Source organism: Lissotriton vulgaris, chromosome 6, assembly GCF_964263255.1.
Source record: "Lissotriton vulgaris chromosome 6, aLisVul1.2, whole genome shotgun sequence".
Classification (NCBI taxonomy): domain Eukaryota; kingdom Metazoa; phylum Chordata; class Amphibia; order Caudata; family Salamandridae; genus Lissotriton; species Lissotriton vulgaris.
In genome coordinates this window covers 1,717,260,554-1,717,284,044 of record NC_141694.1, presented here as the reverse complement: position 1 = coordinate 1,717,284,044, position 23,491 = coordinate 1,717,260,554, and the positions used below count along the sequence as shown (strand labels likewise).

At 42.6% G+C, this 23,491-nt stretch overlaps 1 protein-coding gene across 1 annotated transcript in view; it reads right to left on the bottom strand.

Moving 5' to 3' along the window:
• LOC147709359 (mitochondrial amidoxime-reducing component 1-like) overlaps window positions 1–23,491 on the bottom strand; it is a 206,464-nt gene that overhangs the window by 30,942 nt on the left and 152,031 nt on the right. The gene's annotated exons all lie outside the window — the stretch shown is intronic.

The following is a 23,491-nucleotide window of genomic DNA, read 5'->3' as shown; positions in this document are numbered from 1 at the left end:
ATAAAGGTGTTCCCCACTGTGGAGGAGACACCCTTAATATCAAGGAGTGGATTCTAACTGTTTATTTAAATATGCCCTTAAGGTTTAAGGCAGGCTTCGGGCAGCAGAGAAGTCCTTCCAGGTGCAGCAATGCAGTACTCTGAAAATCAGAGGAGGCTACAGCAATAGGCACTCCTCTGAGAGACTTTCCGAAGATGGCTGCCCTGGCCCTAGTTTGTGTGCATGAGATAGTGTGAAGTAGTTTGTGTGAAAGCAGGGCACGGTCTACTAATGTGTAAGTGAGGATGTGCCCAGCTCCCCCCAACCTGCGTGTGATAGCCTGTCCAGGAACACCAAATCCCTCTAATGTGTGGCTATCTGGGAGGAATAAACAATGTCCATCAGTCAACTGCACCCAATCATGTGACCCAGGAAGAAACTACAGGCACAAAATAGCTAGGGCAAAAAAATGCCAACTTTCTAAAAGTGGCATTTTCAAAATTGCGACTTAAAATCTGACTTTACCAAGAGTATTTTAAAACCCTTTCTGCAATAAGAAACACACATGTTGCAAAACAATGTGGCTTAACCACAATGCCAAGCCTTGAACAAATAAAAAAATGACAATATGATAGTCATAAAACTGACTAATAAAGGTGGGGCATTTGTTATCTGGGAAAAAAGACAAATATATAGCGGAAGATAATTGGCAGGTACTTGACCAGGAATTCTACTGAAAGAATCCATCAGATACAACCAATGCTATTCAAGCGTACCTGCTTTGAATCCCAAAAGAAGGTTTTTTGATGTTGATGGTATCAAGTTGAACGGAGAAAAAACAGAGCTCATGCTTCTAGGCCCAGCCTCGCCAGTGCCTTTCACTTCCTTGTGGCCCCGCGGTTTGGGCTCGCCCCCCACCCCCAAGGAAAGTGTCAAGAGCCTAGGAGTGTGGCTGGACAAAAAGCTCTCCTTCTCCACCCAGGCCACCAAGCTGTCCGCCACATGCTTTGGCCTACTCATAACCTTGAGGAAGGTCCTCCCGCTTTTGCCTCTAGAAGCCAAAAAGGTGGCAGTACAAGGCCTCATCCAGTCCCGCCTGGACTCAAAGAATGCCCTATACGTAGGGGCCCCTGAGATGACTCTCCGGAAGCTGCAGGTGGTACAAAACTGCGCAGCACGTACCCTGCTGCAGATTCCGCGAACCCAGTCAGCCAGACCTGGACTGAAAAGTCTGCACTGGCTGCCAGTGAGGCAGAGAGTGGCATTTAAGGCGCTGTGCATTGCGCATCGGGCCTCCTGGAAGACGGGACCAGCAATAAATAACAACCTTGTCATCCCCTACCACCCAAACAGGAACCTCCGTTCCACAGAGGCTTTCCTGGCAGTTGTGCCGAGAGTGAAGAGAGCCAGGACCGGGGGTAGGCTGTTCTCGTTGAACACAGCCAAGCTTTGGAATGCTCTTCCCCTCTCTCTTCGGTCCAACCCAGACCTGCTCTCATTCCGAAAAAAGCTGAAAACACTACTGTTTGCCAAATCCTCCGAGTTCTAACTCCTCTGCTCCGTCACATCTCTGCTTCAACTCAGCGCTTGGACGCCCGTGGGCAGCAACCGCGCTTAATACATTTATTTTTCATTTCATTTCATTTCATTGGTCCAAAGGAGTTTGCATATTTGAATAACAACAATCCGCACACTCCAGTCATATCTTTTCTACCAAAAATACATAAAGACACTCCAGATCAGAAACAGTTTCAAATATTTAGGCATACAAATTGAAAAAAAAGATAACGCCTTTATACATGGGAACCTTAAGCCACAATTGGACCGCCTAAGGAGTGATGTAATACACTGGAGGAAGCTGCCCATCTCCCTGATGGGGCGAGCAGTACTCTTCAAGATGATGTCCCTGCCCTGGTTGTTATATATATTACAAAACACGCCCTGCTCAGTGCCCGATAAATTATTCAAAGACATAGATAGCGAACTCAGAAAGCTATTGTGGGATTGAGGGAGTGCACGGATAGCACTTACGAAACTGCAGTAAGGAGTGTACGAAGGAGGGTTAGCAGTCCCAGACATTCAAAAATATTACTGGGCGTCTCAATTATTAACGATTGGGTCTTTGCGGATCGGAATGACCGGCTTACAGGGATGACCACTGGGCAATGGGGAGGAGGGATACTTGAAAGTGTTATATGGCCCAAAGAAACAGGAGGGACTGCCAATGCACACACGCTTAGTAGAGTTGGCCTGGCACAAAGCGACACACTTCCTGGGTTGGACGGGACATTTGACAGAACAAACACCTTTATGGGTTAGCGAGCTGCTCCGCGAGGTTGGTCGCTTGCAGGGATTTGTAAAGTGGAAATTGATAGACATCGTGCATTTGGGGGATGTGAGGAAGAGGCAGGCAGTATTAACATTTCCAGAACTGCAGAAGGATTACCACTTAGCACCTACGGAACATTATAAATACATGCAACTAAAACACGCCCTACATAGACGCCCTATATAGACACATTAAAGACGGGGAGCAGATTCCGAAATATAGCCCTCTAGAGGACAGATTGTTGCTGGACCCTATACCAGAAAAGTCACTCTCTGCTACATGTAAGAAAATAGTAAACAATTCCCCAGACTTATTAGCCAAGGTGAGAGGGCATGGGAGTCAGATGTAGGACTATTAGAGGATGATGACTGGGCTGAAGCTGTGCAGAGTCCAAGAGAGGTGGCCATCAGGGCTAGATTCCGGCTAATACAGGTGCGGATCCTACACAGATCCGATTACACTAGAACACTGTTGCACCGAATGGGTCAGATCCCAACAGAGGAATGCCAAAGAGGGTGCACCCAGAAATGGACGTTCTTTCACATTTTATGGGATTGCCCGGTCATATAGAGATACTGGACTAAAATTGCAAGCATTCTCACCAAAGTGCTTGAACAACAGGTCCAGACAGATGCTAGGTGGCATATATTATGTGTGACCGGATAACTGACGTGGCCTAAATTCTCAAAACTATGGTTGCAAGTGGCGGCAATGGTCGCAAAAAGGAATATACCCAGAATATGGGGGTTGGCCCAACCACCTCTGGTATCCCAGTGGAAAAAACATATGGACTGGTGCAGTGCGGCAGAACGAACAATTTATGAAAGCCGATGCTTCCCGAAAAAATGGGGTAAAATATGGCAAAAGTGGGAAGATTACAGGAGGTTTGGGGGGCAGTAGAACACCTACGCACGTGGCAGACTGGGATTTAGGATTTCTGCCAATCGAGTTATATTAAGAAATGCACGTCAGACTGAAGAGGTTAATGAGAGCTCATTCTCAATGTATGATCATGACAATGCAATGCTGGCTTTGGTTTAATAAAAAGATTCTTTAAAAAAATGTACATAAAGACAGAACAAAATCCACCTGAAAGACCAATAGTTTCAGGGTGCATTTCTTTGCTGGAGCCCATATCAAAATACTTGGAGATCGCCTAGTGTCCATTCATTACCGAAGTATGATCATACTTATGTGACACAACTGATTTCATAACAAAAGTAGAGAATTTTGCATTTGACTCTGACATACAATAGTTGGTTACATTGGACATTGTCTTGTTATACACTAATATACAAGATGGGTTGGATTCTACTGAAATATATTTGGAACAGAGGCAATGCCCACATAGGATCCCTATGGATTTCAACACAAAATAGTGCATGGCACAGATGATTTTTTTTTAATTCAATGAAGAATTTTTCCTTTAAATCAAAGGGACAGCCATGGTTGTTCCTTTTCTCCAGAGATAGCCACCATTTTCATGGCTCATTTTGAAGAAAAATGAAATATACAACAATTGCTTCAGTGAAAGATTGACCAAGTGGCAGGGCTTTAAGTGGACTGGGTCTCACCAGGTCTGAGCACCAGCAGCTTTTTAAAGGGGGCCTTGAAACGCTGCTCTGTTTTGTGCCATGGAGAAAATTACAAAAAACAATTTGATGGACATAATGTAGATCAATGTCTTACATTCATCCCAGTACAAGGATCTGGGCCTAAATCCATTGTTTTTTGCACTCCACACCACCCTGGGTCAGATAATGGCTTTATGCAAATCAGCTCTGACCCTGTGCCCCATGGGAACAGTCCAGTCCGAACTACAACAGCCATATCTTTCCCAGACCGGAATCGAGCATCCGAGGACCGGACCGGTTTCGAGGTAACACCTCTCATCAGCCCGGCTAGCTTGACTCCAGTGGTGCGGAGGCTCTGGGACCCACGTCTGAGCAACCCCAGTACACTCAGGGAGAAAATTACAAAAAACAATTTGATGGACAGAATGTAGATCAATGTCTTACATTCACCCCAGTACAAGGATCTGGGCCTAAATCCATCGTTTTTTGCACTCCACACCACCCTGGGTCAGATAATGGCTTCATGCAAATCAGCTCTGACCCTGTACCCCATGGGAACAGTCCAGTCCGAACTACAACAGCCATATCTTTCCCAGACCGGAATCAAGCATCCGAGGACCGGACCGGTTTCGAGGTAACACCTCTCATCAGCCCGGCTAGCTTGACTCCAGTGGTGCGGAGGCTCTGGGACCCACGTCTGAGCTACCCTTAGTACACTCAGGGAGAAAATTACAAAAAACAATTTGATGGACAGAATGTAGATCAATGTCTTACATTCACCCCAGTACAAGGATCTGGGCCTAAATCCATCGTTTTTTGCACTCCACACCACCCTGGGTCAGATAATGGCTTTATGCAAATCAGCTCTGACCCTGTGCCCCATGGGAACAGTCCAGTCCGAACTACAACAGCCATATCTTTCCCAGACCGGAATCAAGCATCCGAGGACCGGATTTTGTGCCATGGCACAAGCGGTCCGTTTCTTTCGGGACTGCAGTGACAGCAGGCACATCGATGTGCGCGTGCTCACACTGCTTACTTCTCCCTAGTGGAGAAGTTACGGCATGACATCTTGACAGGTGAACGTTGTAGGGGAAGGGAAATCCTTTTAAGAGAGTCATTTTTTCTCTGGATTTCCCTTCTCTTTTTTAAACTCAGGAGCAGCAACATTGTTGTGTTGTCACCAGGGCTTTAAGTGGAAGCTTTTTCAATATTATATACAAGCCTTAGTTGCTGCTTATTAATCTTATGCAACTAACAACCATTGACAAAGCCAATAGTCTGGACTTGTTGTAGGTATGATGATACTTGTTGTATCATATATCTAGATGCAATGACAGAAACAGCAAAATACAAGCCAGGCAGCACACTATGCTAAGCATAGATTTTTAGCTTAAGTGTTTTTTAAGCCACGCCCTTAATTACATTGGCCGCGCCCCTTTGAGAGACCCTTTTTTCATCCCACTTAAAGCCCTGCCAAGTGGCTTAGATACATTGACGATGCATTTTGTATAGGAAGTAGAGGAGGACACGAATTAGACCAATTCTTTGAGTGGCTGAATAACTGTACACCTGGCAATAATTCAATATGAACAAAAAGACTACCTCAGTATCATTCATAGGAGTAAGAATCAATGACAACAGACTGACCACCACTCTGTAAAGAAAGCCAACAGACAAAAATAGCACTTTGCACTATGACAGTTACCACCCATGAAGCCTAAAAGATAACTTACCATATGGTCAGTTTTTAAGAATAAGGCGCAATTGTTCAAATAAAGAAGATTATTTCCACCAAGCCTGAGTGATAAAGGTAACCCACATAAATTGTGAAGAATTTACTAAAGAGGACTTGGTTCACCCTCTGAGAGACAGTCCTCGAGATAAAAGAAAGAAAAACCAAGGATAGATTATTCTGTATATTGACTTTCTGCCCAGGCACCAACCAGCTTAAACGAGTTATACATCAGAATTCCCACATCCTACAGAGCCTGGAGTGTAAACTGGAATGTCCCTTATTCGCTTTAAAGAAAAACTGCAGTATTGGGAAGCAATTCGCTTGAGCATGCCTGCCAATGACTACTTCGAAAGGAAAAAACACACCTATAGAACACTGGAATTTACCTTCCTTACAAATATGGCATGTGCTCTACCTGCTACCAAACTATTGAGGGTTCAGAATTTTGTTAAGACTCCATTAAGTGGATTCACATCCAATGTTCAAACAAAAAATCTTCATTTCTGAAATCCTATCCCCTCGTGGCAAACTGCATGTAGGTAAGACAAACCAAAAAGTGTGACAGAGCATAACTCAACATCAATCACATATTCAACACAAAGTTACACCAGCTCCACTAGTCAATCATTTGCTTTCGCATATCCATACTAAGATGATTTTAAATGGGCTGTAATGTCAGTTATCAATCCCGACCCCAAAGAAGGAGACTTATTCGCACATTAGGATTGCGGGCAGACTTTGTCCGCCCGCCATCCCAACGCAAAAAGGGACCGCCCGCCATAGGGGAGGGGGTCCCGTGGGGGACATTAGGATGAACCCGCCACAGTGGCAGGCGCATCTGGCATTCCTGTCATTGTGGCGGGCGGTGCAGTCAGCACCGCCTGCCACAATGCCAGGAAGGCATGTTGTGCACTTCAATACACAACATGGCAGGCACTGCGCGGTGCCTGCCATGTTGTGCATGGAACTGCTGGGGAGTACCATAGGTACCTCCATGTGCACCCCCCACCCCTCAGAATCCCTAGGGGCCCGCTACGGGCCCCCAATGTTGAAAAGCGCCTGCCCGCCGCCACAGAAAGGCACATCCCCACCCTCATAGTAATATGGATAGCTGTGTCTACCAGACACCGCCATCATATGTACTGCTTTTCCACCCGGTAGGCAATCGGGCGGATTGACTACTGGGGGAAAAGTGCCGGACAGTCTTCCCATCCGCCGGGGTCCCCCCCGCCATGGTAATTTGTTGGGGGAAATCAGAGGCGGACGGTGGTTTTTGGCGATCCGCCCGTTCTCATAATGGGCCCCTTAGAAGGTATTCTGATGAAGAGAGGTGAATCTCATCCTAGCTGCAATACAACTATCACAGGATTGAATGAAATGTCAGAACTACAAACTGAATGAGTGGATTTCCCCATTCAAGCAATATTAAATGCATTTGTCACATTTTAGATTCTGACCCTGCAGCCCGAATAAACATTAATGTAAATGTCAGGCCTCGAGTAAGGGTCTGATGCCTATGCTGCCCTGCCTACAACCAATGCAACCCATATATAAGGCAAACTGAATCCAATTGTAAGGTATAACTAACTCATGATAAGTGTAAACACGCTATGTAAAAAAAGTTGAAATAACAGATCGCTTATTTTTTTCATTTTTTTTCAAGTTTTCGACAATATGGCTCTTTTTCAAAAACAAACTGAAGAATATTACGTTTATCACAACTCACATGGGTGGCACTTTTTAAATTTTATTTCAAAGTAATTCCATATCGGCACATCATTTTAATCTTTTGTTATCCAACAGCTTTACCCAGTTCGATGTCCTGAGGAGACCCACAATCAGTGGAGTCAGAGGGATTGGCAAGATGTGCCCAGGGTTTTGGACTTGAAATTCATAGAGGAGCAGGCCTATGAGAGATTGAGCTTCTGATAGATTAATGAACCTATCACAACCCCTGGTGGATTAAAAAAATAGATTTAGTACGGACTACAAGACAATCACACTGTGTTTTAAAAAAAAGAATAGAATAGGAACAAATTGCTTTCTAATTATTAGTTTCTCTTATTATTATTATTGCTTCTTATGCTAGTTGTTTTTGTTAACATTTCACATGTGTATTGATGTTGGGTCTGCACAATTGAGCACGCTATTGATTTGTGCTCATTATTGGTTTATGTGGAAAAACATTTGAACTTGACTAAAGTTAACAATGGTGCATTGACGTGCACAAATTCTGTAAGTTGTTGGTCAAAAATACTGTGAAACAAATGATATTAATTTTGTATATTCATCCTGATCATGAAACATATTGTCTTGATTATTGCATGAAGTCACCAATTTAAGTGAGTCAGGTGAAGTATCTTATTTTTTGGCTAACTTTCTAAAAGTGGCATTTTCAGAACTGTGACTTAAAATTCGACTTTACCATTAAACATGTTTTTAAATTACAATTTCTTAGACACTAAACACAAATATCAACTTGCTACCAATTATAAATTTGCTAACAATTACAAAATTAGCACTGAATAAATTTAAAAAGGCAATCCAATGTTATCCTAAGGGAGAGGTAGGCCTCACAGTAGTGATAAATTAATTTAGGAAAGGGAGTTTTATTGCCAAGTCAAATTGATAGATTAAAACTGCACACAGGCTGCAATGGCATGCCGGGGACACGTTTTAAGGGGCTACTTAATTGAGTGGCACAATAAGAGCTGAAAGCCCACTAGTAGCATTTAATTTACAGGCCCTTGTTATAAGGCATACCACTTTACTAAGGACTTATAAGTAAATTAAATATGCCAATCCGGTGTAAGCCAATTGTATCATGTTTTAGGGAGTGAGAACAAGAACTTTAGCACTGGTTAGCAGTGGTAAAGTGCACAGAATCCTAATGCCATCAAAAACAAATTCAGAAAAATAGGTGGGTGAAGGAAAAAGGTTTGGGGGAAGACCGCCCTAAGGCTGACAGGTCTAACTGTGGTGGTGATAGTAATGGTGTTGATAAAAACAATTGTGGTAATGGAACTACTGACAGGAGGGAGGCACTACATGTCAAGCTTTCAACATTAACATATAGGGTGTCTTACTAACAATCCAGAGGGCTGTTGTGATTTCGATTTGTCAAGAATACAGATCCAATTTTAATTTTTCATACATATAAATCCAACACTGGTTGATACATAAGTCAATGGTTGAACAGCACTGACAACCAAAGTTTGTTGGCACGCAGGTCGATTCCTTATGAATAAATTCTTACACTAAGAGCGATATGCTCACGTACTCGGATGTTGATATTGCATTTATGTTATTCCTCCTATCATATTGTAAAGCACTCTGATATCCTTCGAGATCTTGTTTGCACTATATAAAACTTTATAAATAAATAAAAAAAGCCAAAGTGGGAGCCATGGATGGTGGGTATGACTGCAGAGATGTGCACACAGTGGGACAGCGGCGGTGTGGGGCGTCCAAGAGGAAATCCACACTACTGGGCCTAGCGCTGTGGGGTGAAACTCTAGCCATTGAAGCAGGAACTTTGTACATGAATGCGAGGGATAAAAGGGGGAGCTCATTAACCATCTAAGGCCATAACAACAGTGTTCAAGAGCTATATGAGAGAAAAGCCATAAACAATAAATTATAAAGTAGGTGGTTTATCATGGCCGGATGCTACATACCGTATATATCGTATCAAAGGGTTGCGTGGACGTGTCAAGGTCTCCTTGTGGGAATGGACCGTATCCAAGTGCGGGCGAAATCACATGTACGATGGCGTATCCATGGCCTCCTTGATAAGGGCCGAAAAAGTGTGTTTGGCATGGGGGAAAATAACATAATGAGCAATAATCCCACCTTATTTCATGGGACAGAGTCTGAAAAGCGCAAGTGTGAAGGCTAGTAACAAAGTGGACAATAGCGATTTGTGTTCAAAGATAGTTCGAGAGATTAGTAGTGAGCGCAAAGGTCAAGAACGACCCAATGTGGTCCCAATAGAAATAAGGTTGCTAAGTACAGAAGTCGTAGGTGGCCCATAAGATGGTCCTTTGTATGTCTGGTGCATGCCATGGTTAAAAGCAACGGGTCAATTAAAACAAACACGGGCCAACATGTGGTTATCAGAGACGATGAGGGGTGTGGGTCGCCATGTGGGAGTGTATTAAAAAATCAGGAGCCAATTACAACCCGCTGTATCCACGTTGGATCTGAGACGTGCAAGTATTGAGGAACTTGGAAACCCAGCTATGGCCTCGTGAGCCTAAAGCAAGCCTTGGTCTGGGACTCAAATGCACAGAAATGGCATGAGACCACAGGGGGCTAGTCAGAGACTGTGGGGAGTGTGGGCCACCATGTAGGAGTACATTCCAACAACGGGCGTCATAATACACCCGCTGTGTCAATGATGGGTCTAAGACGTGCAGTCGCAAATGGAATGGGAGACCCAGCGTTGACCTCAGTAAGCCTAAAGAATGCTGTGGTCTAGAGATAAGGTGAATGACCACCGCACAAGGCCGTAGATGGCTGGTAAAGGCCCTGTAGGGTGTAGCCAGCCGCGTGGGGTATAAACTCAGAGAGAGAACAGCAGAGAAGCAACACGAGGGAAGATGGCATGCAGAACACACACCACAAAACATATCCATATGTGGAGGTCTCGCTTGGTGGATGGGAAGGCCCATATCCAGTCCCCCTATGCGGAAACTGCCGGATAAGGTGTGGTTACCAACTGGAGACTTAAGGGGAAAGGGCAGAAACGTATAAGGTGGCAACAATATAAGGCCTGAAAGCAATTGGGTCAGACAAGTGATAGTAGCGAAGGTACGCGAAAATAGGCATGCACAAAGACCCTGGCAGGTGAAGGTAAGTACTAGAAAGAATGTTGCATTCTGGGGGGGAAGCACCCATACCTGGAGCCGTGTGCGACCTTTGCTCCTTCCTGGAACCCCCTTTGGGTAATGTAGAATCCATTGGTAGTAAAGTGGGCCAGAATACATAGAGCATATAACCGCACCGGAAAATGAGAAAGAAGAGCGACTCAGAGGGCGTGTCATACCCAGGATGTTTTCGCTGTCTGCTAGTAATCCTGCATGTAAAGGAACGTCAGGAATGTGGCAGAAAACCTGATCCAGCGGGGCGTCCGCCGTCGGCATAGGCACCAAGCCAGACAGAAAGCCAGGGAAGAGAGACTATCAGGAACGGCATTACGTCTAATGGGGCGCCTTAGACCGCTGAAAAATGTGAAGTGGCACCTAAAATAGAAAAATGTACATGATAACACCTGTAAGAAAGGAAGTTTTTTTCCAGGATGTAAGGTTCATTATCATTTTTTCCGTTCCTCTCTGCTAGGTTTTCTTTGGGGGATGGAAAAACAAATAGGACAACACACCATCCACCTAAAAAAAGGAGGGAGCTATAATGACCTCTATCTGATGTCCATCGGACGAGGTTTTCTGTCAATGTAGTGAACAGGGCTCCAACATGGGTCCATCAATAGAAAGCTGCCAGTCTCTAAATGAGGCAAGTGGACTGAGAGTTTGTCTGAAAGGGTAGTCTGCTGCATTTGCAACAGAGTACCCTGTCCACAGAAAGTGATCACAACTGAACTGCCTTGACTTTAAATACAGGAAGATCACTGGAAACAGGAAAGCAAGGCAAGTATGGAATCACAGTTACATCAGCAAACTGCAGTGTGATTCATAGGGGCTACAGAGGAGATGAAGGTGTGGCTGTGGTCACAAGAGGCTTAGCAGAATACTGATGCTGTTGTTGAGTCTATTGACACTAACAACAGTACTCCCACTAACATTTTTATTTCATTTGTAATAACCTTAGTGAAAAGCTACATTTTACTGTTAGAAATGGGGGTCTCTAGTTGGCAATGGCTGGCCACTGTCCAAGTAGGGACCCTTCTTCCTAAGTCAGAGTAAGGGGGCTACACCCTTTGATAACCTCTACTCAACCTTGTGGTAAAGTTACACGAGCAGCTAGGCTTATCTCAAAGGCAGTGTGTAAAGCATTTATGATCATACATAGTAACACAGTGAAGAACACTACAAAGGGACACCACACAAGTAGTTATAAACAAATAAGTATCTTTATAAATATAGACTTAACACAAGACCAATAACGATAAAAAGCCACAATACTGTAAAATAGGGATACTCTTGAGATGCTGTAAAAATAGTTCAAAGTGTGCAAATGGGAGTTCAGTTCAAAGCAGCGGTCTCAGCGACCCTTTTACTTACAAAGTACCGAGATTTCGTAGCAAAACAAACAAAATGTTGCGAACCAACTATAGCGATGATATTCCTCTCGCGAAACCAGCAATGTGTTGAATCCTTGCCGCAAGAGAGAGTGATGCGCCAATCTGCGGGTGCGTGCAGAACAAAGCGACAGACTTCTTCAAGCTAGGCCAGCGATGTGTTGAATCCTTGCCGCAAGGGAGGATGATGCGCTGACCCTGTTGCATGTGCTATCTTGTTGCGATGAAAGAAAATGGCGCTCCGCGAGGGAGCGACGATATGGGTGCGATGCGATGAAAATGGTGGTCGCACGGCGCCCGCACTGCGATGTCGTGATGCGATGATCTTTGGGTGTGAGCGAGCACTTTGTGGCCCGCAAGCATGTAATGCGATGATTTTTGATTTGCGAGCGCTCTACGGCAGCTGTGTGATGAATTTTCTTACGCTCTTCAGCTGCGGCGGCTCGCAAACATGCGTTAGGGACGATTTCAGCACCCTCTTCGCTGTAGTTAAACTAGAGGCCCTGGAACTCACAGAAGCCTCACCTGCAGATAGAAATCCTCGCTGGGAGGAATCAGGAGGCTGGTGGAGGAGTCAGATGTGTATGTGACTCAGCAGGAGGCTAGCTCTCTTCTAGCCCTTGAGTAATTGCTTTAGTAAAATAAGTGTTCTCTCAAAGTCTTTTTCCCTCTTCTTCCAAGTCCAAGCGGTACTACTGCAGTTCAATCCAAGAAATAGCACACAAGCACAAGGACAGTCCTCTCCTGCAGATTCCTTCAGTAACATGGACAGAGGTTCCTCTTGACATTCAGGAGCAACACCAATTGTAGGGGTTTGGGCATAGATATTTATACCCCAAAAGTGTTTGTTCTCAAGAGTCACTGGTCCCTGAACCCAACCAGTTCTGCTCAGGCCTGGAGCACTTTGCTTACCAGGCTGCATACTTCCTTTCAGAAAGAGGGGGTCTGCCATCAGACGCACAGGAGGAGGTGGAGCCAGTATTCACTTTGCCAGGCACAGCCCTGCTCTGATCAAAGGGTCACCCCTTCCCTTCTCCAAAAGCAGATCTCTCTAATTAACCCAGGTCTGACCCAGCCTGCCTTGCACCTCTAAATCCAGACAGTCAATACACATAACAGCAGAGCACACGGGAAGGCTTAGGCAAGAAAATACCTACTTTCTAAAAGTGGTATTTTCAAACACAAAATGTTAAAACCAACTTCACTAAAAGATGTATTTTATCATTCTGAATTTAGGCATACTAAATTCGAATTTCTACCATGTTCCCTGAGTCAGATAGGACTGTAAGATGTAATAGCCAGGCTGCCCATTCTAGCCTATGGAGAACAGGTAGCCTTGCAGCAGTTCAAAACGAAATGGGGGTGTAATTCACTACCAGGACATGCTACACATATCAAGCCATGTCCTACCTTACACACACCATGCACCCTGCCATAGGGATGACTGATATGATGCCAAGGGAAAGTTCAGGGGTTGGGAAGTGTGGGCACTTCACAGCCAAGATGGCAGTTCTGGACTGCATGCAGACACTGAAGTGGCAGGTCTGAGGTACACTTTACAAGCTGCTTCTGTGGGTGGCGCAAACCAGCGCTGCAGGCCCACCATCAACATTTGGGTTACCAGCCCTGGGCACATAGGCTACACTACTGGGGACTAATAGGTAAACCAAATAAGCCAATCAGGGATATACCAATTCACAGTCATATTTACACAGGGAGAGCATATGCACTTTAGCACTGATCAGCAGTGGTAAAGTGCCCAGAGTCATAAAACCAACAACAACAGGTCAGAAAAAATACAAGAGGCAGGCAAAAAGTTTAGGGGATGACCCTTCAAAAAGGGCCATTTCCAACATTTATATTTTTAAATACTTTCAATATTTTAAAAAAAATATGGTAAACGTTTTAAGGTAATGTTTTGTTCAAATTAGGAGCATTATAATATTAGACATCAATTATACTATATATGGGTCTGCCAGGCATGGGGCCAGACGCGAGCTGCTGAAGCTCCGTGCCAGCAGCCCTCAGACCAGCAGTTATCCGGCACATGCAAGGGCAAAGTCTGGAGCCCTCCAAGACCTGAGCTCCTTAGACAGAGCGCGAAACCAGTGGGGGGCCCGACCATCCCGGTTCAACCTGGGAGGAGCAGAACCGGATACTGGCGGTGCCACGCGCCATCTACAAAATGCTACTGGCTGTGTGCCAGTGATGTGAGGCTTCAGTTCTGGAGTGTAAGAAAAGGCCCAGGGCTGTGCGGGGCAGCCCGCATCTTGAATGCAATGGTTGTGATGGCCTGATGCCTACAGGGCAACATTCCTGCCGGTCCGTGGAACCGCCCTGAAGGAGATTGTGGCTGGATTGCCGTAGAGTGCTGGTGAGGCAGTGATCTGTTGCCACAAAGGTTGAGGGCTGGGAGGTGCTTCAAGGTGATGTCATACCCCACTCGCCCTCTGTTTGTATCGCAAGGGGGCCCTGAGTTATGGACAAGCCCTGGCAAGTGCGTGCGGGGCAGATGCCCAGGACTGGGAGCTGAAGAATCTGCCTCCTCTGGCACAATGGCACAAGGTGTGGCTGCAGTGATGGAGGTGTGGTGGTGATGGTGTTGCCCACATGCCTAGGAAGGCAGAGGAGAGCTGAGGGTGCTCATGCTTGGTAGGGAGTGTGGCTTCCTCGCAGTGTCAGATGGTGTGGCAGCCAAGGCTCTCTCCTTCAGGGGTGGGGGTCGTGGTGGTATGTGACTGGGCCCTCGGGGGCGGAAGGAGACCCTCCCGTATGCAGTGGTCCCTGGGCCCAGACCTGACAGAGTAACAGGCTTGGGGGAGCTGACTCCAGCTCAGCTCTCCATAATGGTGTGCACCAAATCAGCATGACCTGGCTCACCTGCAAGAGCAAAACAGGGCCAGGAGATTTGCAAGATGCTGATCAGCCTGTGTCAGGCTCTGAGCTGAAGGCACATAAGGTGGCAATGCTGGCAGCCATTATGGAAACCAAGGCAGTGCTAGTGAACAAAATAGATGCAATGGCCTTGGATCTGAGTTTTTTTTGGGCGGACCACAAAAAATTAGTAGGCAGAGTGGAGGAAACAGAGTCCGCATTAGCCCTTCTGCAGCCAATCGCTCAGGACCATATGCAACAAATACAATTTCTGTGACAATCAGTGCAGCTTCTGCAGCATAGAGTGGAAGACCCAGAGGGTAAGCATGGGCAAATTTTGCGAATCTGGCGTTCGCGAATTTTGCGAATTTGCGAACTCGCAATCCGCAAAATCCGCAAATTCTCGCGAATTTGCAGATTTTTTTTTGTGTTCGCAAGGATTTCTGCCAGTTCGCAAGGATTTCTGACAGTTCGCGAGGGTTTTGTAACAGTTCGCAATCGCAAACTTACATGTCGGCTCGCAACGGTCACGATTATGTTGTTTCTACGTCTGGTTCATCATCATAGGTTCCCAGCACCCTCTGTTTCACCCCTGCCACCCTCTGTTTTACCCATGCCACCCTCTGGTACATCATTGCCTTATGCCACCCTCTGGTTCATCATCACTGTAGATTATGGGGGGAAAAAGCAAGCACACCTGCCTGCTTCAACTGACATGAATTAATTTGGGGTTGATTTATTTATGTGTCACAGTCTGGCACCTGCATCCTTATCTGTAATTTGCTTTCTGTTGCAGTGCAATTTTTTTTTCCAGGACCTTTGTGGCCTACTTGTAGCTATTCTATGAGCCTGCTGTGAGGGTCAGAGCAGGGTCATACAATTGTTGCAACTAGCAACTGAACAATTGTTGCAACTAGCAACTGAACTTTGGAGGGGCCCTTGTGAGGAAGCACTACAGGGAACGGTTACTAATGATGAGTTTGAACTTTTGAACCTGCTTTCACTTTTGCAAAACTCGTTTTTCTGCAGAGCAGCATTACAGCAACTTTAATGCCCCACCAAGCTTATTTGAGAAAGTTGATTTCTAATCCAAAAGTTATCCAAAGAAAATGAAAAGGCCTCCAATCTAAAAAAGTGCAGGCAAATGTGAACCTGAGGAGTTATTCTGATAAAAATAATCATTTTCAGAAGGTCTATGCTGCTTGCTAGTAGATTTCTTGTGTGGAATTGCAATTTTTGTAATTTCGCGAGTGCGAGATTGTTGCTGCCCGCCGCACCTACATGTTCGCATTTGCGAACTTACACCGCAAAGAAAAAAAATCCGCTGCGTGCGAATTTGCGGATTTTGCGGGAAATTCGCGAATCTCGCGGATTGCGAATTTACCGAAAATCCGCAAAATCCGCGAGCGTAACGGATTTTCCGCCCATGCTTACCAGAGGGTCGCTCCAACTGCAAAAATGTGCGAGTGGTGGACTTGCCGGAGCAGGCTGAGGCATATGCGTGACATTTCCATAATGTCAGTGTAATTATGAATGATAATGAACGACCATGGGTGACTCTTTTCTAGCAAACAAAATCAAGCAATGAAGATGAGGGAAACACATAACTATCAGAAGTTAAATCCATTTGAGTAATGAGAAACTATAAGAAGGTCTTCAAACTGCTGCAAAGCACCAGGAATGAAATGGCACTCTAGTGCCCTTGTAACCTGATTGAGTGTGTAGCAAATGTGTGACCATGAGGGGCGCCAGACCTGTTTGGCTGTAACGTAAACCAGCCTCCACATTATGTGCACAATTCCAGAACTGAGGATTGAAGGACAGCTGGTACTAGCGTTGACACTTACTGTTAGCGCGCAGTGCAGTCTGGCTGCAGGCCAGCCCACCACAATGACTCCCGACCCTGCATGGGCTCAACCGCAGTCCTCCAGGAGTCAAGTTGAAGACTCCTCACAAGCCGCACCTCATCAGGTTTCATTCTGAACTGATGTTTCACTGCTGAGCTTTGTGCTGCCACACTGCCCCACAGCAGGTTTCCTGTGACTCACCACAATCCAGCGGTGGCCGTCCAGGTCCGGACCCTCAGGTCTACAGACTTCAGTGCCACACTCTGCACAGTCTGACTGAGTCAACAGATGTGCATTGCGAGTAGCAGTGGCCAATCGTACTCTGCTGACAAACTTCCAGTCTGCCTGTTGAAGTATAGGAGTCGATGTTTTTATTGTCTATATTTTTTACTCAATATTTTTTACATTGATATTTATTACATCAATGTTGTGTCAGTGAACCGAGGAGGAACAGGCATGTTTTAGAAAATACCCTACTTTGATCCTGGGCAGCACACAAGGCCCAGTTTGTGTTGCGGTGTAGAGAAATAACATAAGACCCATAGGTATTGAGGATGGTGCAGGGATATTGGATAGATTTTGTAGGAATAAAGGTACAGAAAGCTTGTCTGGGGTCATTTTTCAAAAGATTAAGAGGAGTTGGTAACTCAGGAGGTGGAGGCACTTCATATGAAAGCAGTCAGAGAGGGAAGAGGAGTGTCCAGGGTGTTTTGTAAGCAGCATTATTAGGGGGAGAAAAAGGACAAATGTTTGAGGCCAGTCATCAATCTGAGAAAACAGAATGATTGGGTGTGTAACATTCTTTTCAAAATGGAGGGTATACAAATGTTAAAAGACCTGTTGAGGAAAGGGGATTGGTTAACACAGTTGGACTTGAAGGTTGCTTATTTGACAGTTCCAGTGTATATGGAACACATGGATTATCTTCAGTTTCTTTGGAAAGGGATACGTTGGAGGGTCAAGGGCATTCCATTCGGACTGACCTTGACTCTGTGGTGTTTAATGAAGTTCATGAGATTAGTAATGGCTTGGTTGAGATCGAGAGGAGTGTACTTAGACAATGTGTTGATTATGGCTGAGACGAGGCAACTGGCTTTGGATCAAACGGATATTGCTTTGCAGATTCTGGAGACTTAGGTTTTGTTTTAAACAGGGAGAAGTCTTGCTTGACGGTAGAGAGACAAAATATCGAAATTAAAATATCGATATACAATAATATCGATGTTTTAATTTCGATGGTATAGAATATCGATGTGCAATAATATCGATAGACAGAATATCGATATTAAGGTATGTATGTTACTAATATCGAAATTTTGTTTAGTGTTGTTTATTTTATTATGTTGTTTATATGTTTGTTAAACATCTTTTTTAGAAATTAGTAATTTTGTTTACATTTTGCGTTTTTGTATAAGAGCAGGTTGTGGGTTTTTAGGGGAATAGTGGGAAATAATGTAATTATAAATTAATATTTTTAAAAATATGTTTGATTAATAAATAATTAATAATTAATTGGTAATTAATTATTATTAATTAATTTAATTAGAGTTAATGTAGTAATATGTATTATTTTTTATTATTGTTAATTAATAATTAATTGGTAATTAATTATTATTAAGTGATTAAATGACAATTACATTTTTTATGTGATTTATTTATGTGTAGTGGATTGTGTGTTTATAGGGGAATAGGGTGTGATATAATTAAATTAAATTAATTAAAGAGATTGTATTTATTTATTGGTATTGATTGTTAATTAATTAATTGGTAATTAGTTTTGTCATTATTTCATAATAATTATACATAATTTATTAATAAATATTGCTTATTCTTGTAAATATCTTGTTAATTAATTATTAATTGGTAATTAATTATTAATTGGTAATTAATATGTGTTAATTAGTTAATTTATGATTACATTAATGTAATAATATTAATTGTTATTAATTGATTAATTGATATTTCTATTAATTGTGTTTTTTTGTATGTGTAGTGTGTGGTGTGTTAAAGGGGAAGTAGTGTGGGAGGTAATTTTTACCCCATGTTATCCAATGCTTTCCCTACTGTTGCACCCTCTGGAGTGGGAATAGTAATTTTTACCCCTACGCTATCCAACGCTTTTCCTACTGTTGGACCCTCTGGAGGGGGAATAGTAATTTGTACCCCTACGCTATCCAATGCTTTCCCTACTGTTGCACCCTTTGGAGTGGGAATAGTAATTTTTACCCCTACGCTATCCAACGCTTTCCCTACTGTTGCACCCTTTGGAGTGGGAATAGTAATTTTTACCCCTACGCTATCCAACGCTTTCCCTACTGTTGCACTCCCTGGAGTGGGAATAGTAATTTTTACCCCTACGCTATCCAACGCTTTCCCTATTGTTGCACTCTCTGGAGTGGGAATAGTTATTTTTACCCCTACGCTATCCAACGCTTTTCCTGCTGTTGCAATATGTGGAGTAAGTATATATATTAATTTATATGTAGAGTTTTTAATTTATTTTAAATGTATATGTATTAGTTATTATTTTTTACATATGTTTTAATGTTTATATTTATAATTTGTTAAATTATATGTATTTTAAAATTATTTTTACATTATTATTAATACAGTTAAAAAATGATCCACAATTGACAGGGCTCTGGAGGAACGAGGGGGAATAACATTAGACCTGGGGTGGAAATTATCAGGTAACTTGAAGACCTTAGGGATCTTCAGAGTATTGATGACAGTAGTGAAAATACGTAGGTTGATGTCAGTAGATTGCAGCATATATTTTCCATAGGTGTTCATTGCAATAACTGGACACTCAGATTTTTATCATAGTGTGTGTTTATAGGGGAATAGGGTGTGATATAATTAAATTAAATTAATTAAAGAGATTGTATTTATTTATTGGTATTGATTGTTAATTAATTAATTGGTAATTAGTTTTGTCATTATTTCATAATAATTATACATAATTTATTAATAAATATTGCTTATTCTTGTAAATATCTTGTTAATTAATTATTAATTGGTAATTAATTATTAATTGGTAATTAATATGTGTTAATTAGTTAATTTATGATTACATTAATGTAATAATATTAATTGTTATTAATTGATTAATTGATATTTCTATTAATTGTGTTTTTTTGTATGTGTAGTGTGTGGTGTGTTAAAGGGGAAGTAGTGTGGGAGGTAATTTTTACCCCATGTTATCCAATGCTTTCCCTACTGTTGCACCCTCTGGAGTGGGAATAGTAATTTTTACCCCTACGCTATCCAACGCTTTTCCTACTGTTGGACCCTCTGGAGGGGGAATAGTAATTTGTACTCCTACGCTATCCAATGCTTTCCCTACTGTTGCACCCTTTGGAGTGGGAATAGTAATTTTTACCCCTACGCTATCCAACGCTTTCCCTACTGTTGCACCCTTTAGAGTGGGAATAGTAATTTTTACCCCTACGCTATCCAACGCTTTCCCTACTGTTGCACTCCCTGGAGTGGGAATAGTAATTTTTACCCCTACGCTATCCAACGCTTTCCCTATTGTTGCACTCTCTGGAGTGGGAATAGTTATTTTTACCCCTACGCTATCCAACGCTTTTCCTGCTGTTGCAATATGTGGAGTAAGTATATATATTAATTTATATGTAGAGTTTTTAATTTATTTTAAATGTATATGTATTAGTTATTATTTTTTACATATGTTTTAATGTTTATATTTATAATTTGTTAAATTATATGTATTTTAAAATTATTTTTACATCATTATTAATACAGTTAAAAAATGATCCACAATTGACAGGGCTCTGGAGGAACGAGGGGGAATAACATTAGACCTGGGGTGGAAATTATCAGGTAACTTGAAGACCTTAGGGATCTTCAGAGTATTGATGACAGTAGTGAAAATACGTAGGTTGATGTCAGTAGATTGCAGCATATATTTTCCATAGGTGTTCATTGCAATAACTGGACACTCAGATTTTTATCATAGGGAAGATTAAGGTTTTTGGAGAAGACAGAGACATAATAGTCCATACATCAGTGTCATTTGAAATTAAGAAAAGAATTGTGATAGCCCAGGTTGCATATTATGTTTGTCACTTATCAAAGTGTGTGCCTGGGTAGTGATCACTTTGGGCATTTTTCATTAGCCTGATGAGCAGATGAGATATTAATAATGGAATCTCTGAATTTCACTTGGTGACGTGGACTAATGATAGTTTTAGATACCCTGGTTGGGGTGGTGGTATTTGTGGTGTGTTGGACGTGAGAGCACCAGTGGTTGTGCTGGTGTTTTGGGTTGTGCATTGGTGATATTCGTCATGGTGGTATTGTTTATTGTGGTAATGGTAGTGGCAGTATAGTTGGTAGTATTGGTAATGATAGTGTGGTGCTGGTGGGGGTATTATTGATGGTAGTGGGAAGGTTGAAAACCCACCACAGTGATAGATCCAAAGTAGTTCCTGATGATCAATGTGCTCCTGGAATTGGATGGGTCAGCAATCTCTGGAAGACATCCTAAGCAAGGCAGGTAGGTGATAGGTGGTAACTAATAAGTACTTTAGGTTCTAGGTTTGTTTTCAGAAAGGGTAGGATCTTTAGAGAGGTGGGAGTTACTAATGATATGAAGGTAATCTGAAAAGGCATCCTTGCAGTCAACAGATAAAGTGTTTTTTAGAGAGCCGATGCTGTTGGCAATGGTTTTGATAATCATGTGTGTGAATGATTGAAGTCGGGTATGTGCAGCTTCTCTCTGTGTGAATTTGTGGTGTTGTGTCCAATGAAGTTGCTATTCCTACAATGTATCAATTGATTCTGTTCTATTTTTGTATTGAATGGACAATGTAAGAAGACAATGGGTGATGCAGTTTCAATGCAAGATAAAAGTTAGATGTTGCAGTGGAATTGATGTGTTTTATGGCCTTTCTGTGTTGCAGGGTGTTGTTTAATTTTGCAGAGATTGTCAGCTTTGCCAGTTTATTTTAGGATGTGTGCTTTGCCAGCACTGAGTTATTGAATGGACACCAGGGTGTCATGTGTGAGTTTTTATGAGCAGCATCTGCATCCCCATCCAGCATCAGCTATGCTGCCTCTTTTTTTTTATATAAGTGACAGGATTTTCATCGCATTTGAATGGCAGACAGATCTATCCATGTGAGTTTTTGCTCTCTTGCGGAGATCAAAATCCTAATCCCATCTTGATATCACTTCAGATTCTTTGTGCACAATGTTAGTGATAATAATATTGCCACTTTTTTTAATAAAAGTTCACTTGTTAACAGTCAGTCATTACCGAAAAATGCAATTGAGATTCATGATACTATAATAAGTCTGAAATTACATATTTTGTTTCTTCCTGAATCTTGTACTACTATCACATTTGGCTGTGATTTTGCCTTTGCTTGCCCAATTGGATAGAACAGAACACACATGCCTAATCAAAAACGCAGAGGCTTTGCTATTGTTTTTAAAGATTTGATCAAGCTTAAGTTATTAGAGTTTGATTCCTTTCCATATGCAGAATGAGTTTCTCCATAAGCTGGTCTGCCAATCGTGCTACCACCCCACAGGAACTTTCTCCAATTTTGGTAAGACACTTGCTAACCTTTCTGTCCCCATGCATTGTCTCCTACTCTGCTTTAATGATATTGGGTGACTTTAATGTTTGGGCAAATAAATCGGCTAATACTACAGTGTTTATGTATATTGAGTCATTGACTGGTTTGTACCTGTTACAATTAGTCATAGCTCCCACTCATATTAGTGGGCACATACTAGATTTAGTTTTCATCCCGCTGAATCTGATTACCTTGAAGTGTCTATCCCAAAGCATGGACCAATCACTATTTAATTCCTTATTTTATTACACCCTTAGCTTTAGTTTCAGGAAGATTTACTTTCATTCAAAGGAAAAATATTTTAAGAGGTACTAGAGAATTAGAATCATGATTTGTTTCAATAAAGTGGGTTGTGATACTCCCTTTGTGCAGGAGGTAGATAAATTAAATAACTGGATTAATTTTCCCAGCCAAGTCTACTTTCAGGAATTCTTCCTTTCACAAGTTTCTCTCCTGTCCTTGGTACACGGACGAGCTGAAGACAGGCAAATTGTAACATAAGAAATTTGAGTGCCAGTGGGTTCACAATCATGATGCTGTCTTGAAAACTCAGTTAAATGTTGCCCTTAGAGGGTATAAAAAGCAAATAATGACTGCCAAATTCAATTACTTTGTTAACAAAATTCTTAAAGCTCAGAATGCTACAAAAGAAGTATTCGGTATTTTCAGACCTCTTAAAGATCTAGAATCAAATAACCTTTACCTGAACCATATCAAAGGCTTTGCAACAATCTTTCTGACTTTCTTGAGAATAAAATTAACTGGCAGATGCATCAACGAAAATACCTCCCGGTAAAACTGCAAATCGGTAAAACAGGCCGATACCGAACGCAAATCCAGAAAATGCTATGCATCAAACAATTAATCGCTAAAAAATAAAGAATCGCTAATAACCCCCCGCGGTAAAATACCGAATCGCTAAACAGACAATCGGAATTACCGACCCCCAAAGCGGCCATCGGAAATACCGAATCGGTAATAATGAATCGCAATGGTATGCATGAAAACTCGCTAATACCGAAAAACCCAAAAATCGCTATTTAGCCTGAGCAAAATAAGGGGAATCACAATCAGGAGGTAAAGTAAACGGAAGGACAGAAAAAAAATACAACCCCCTACTGCAGGTGCACACAATCAGTAACCCTTCAAAAAGGCCTAGGAAACCCCACATGTCTTCCAAAATGGCTGCCCTGTACGTGCTTGCTAGGAGGAGGAGGATCAACGCCCAGGGCCAGTGCAGGAGGATGATCCAGGACAGGATCTTCAGGGTGCGCATCACTTTTCT